Source organism: Palaemon carinicauda, chromosome 36 (assembly GCF_036898095.1).
Source record: "Palaemon carinicauda isolate YSFRI2023 chromosome 36, ASM3689809v2, whole genome shotgun sequence".
NCBI lineage: Eukaryota > Metazoa > Arthropoda > Malacostraca > Decapoda > Palaemonidae > Palaemon > Palaemon carinicauda.
Genome location: NC_090760.1, coordinates 18745734 through 18746733, shown reverse-complemented (window position 1 = coordinate 18746733; position 1000 = coordinate 18745734).

Here is a 1000-nt window from a genome sequence, read left to right as displayed (position 1 = left end):
CAACACTTACATATATTAGTAATTGTGATGGCTTATTGGAATCAATATCAAGCTTGATTGTAATTTTAGTAGTAGTAGTAGTAGTAGTAGCTAAGCTACAACCCTAGTTGGAAAAGAAGGTTGCTATAAGCTCAAAGGCTCCAAAACTAAAGTATATATTAGGTGTAGTTGTGGTGGCCTATTGGAAACGTCCCTGCTTCACGACCTGCCGGACTGGTGTTCGAGTTCCGCTTAAGCTCTATAGTACTAGTACTAGTAGTAGTAGTAATAGTAATAGTGGCAACAGTAGTAGTAGTAGTAGTAGTAGTAGTAGTAGTAGTAGTAGTAGTAGTAGCAACATTATTAGTAGTAGTAGGAGTAGTAGTAGTAGTAGTAGCTAAGCTACAACCTTAGTTGGGAAAAAAACGATACTATAAGCTCAAGGGATTTGGTAGATGAAACTTGAATTTTCATTCATCATAGATTTTTATCATTTAATTAATTTTCATCACTTAGATTCACTACTTATATTTCCCCTTCAGAATTTATATGGGCCAACTATGCTAAGTTTGACTTATTAAGCTTGTTCAAACCCCCCCCCCCCCTGTTTGAAGGTATTAAAGGTTGCTCATGAATGGCAGAGGCAAGGAACAGTGACAAAACCCTATCAGGACAATGCCCTAGAGACTGCCTAGATATATATATATATATATATATATATAATATGTATATATATATACACGCATTTGTTTCAAGCCCCTATTCCAACCTCGTTAGGACCAGGGAGGACCAGGCAATGGCTGCTGATGACTCAACAGGTAGACTTATAGGCTCCCCCAAACTCCCAATCTTTAGCTCTCAAGGATGGTGAGGTTGCAGACACCACAAAAAACTATCGAGCTTGAGCGTGACTCGAACCCCAGTCCAGCAGATCGCCAATCATGGACGATTCCAATAGGCCACCGCAATCACGCATGTGTTCTCTACCTGGAAATCTAGTTCATGCTTACAGTGCTCCTTA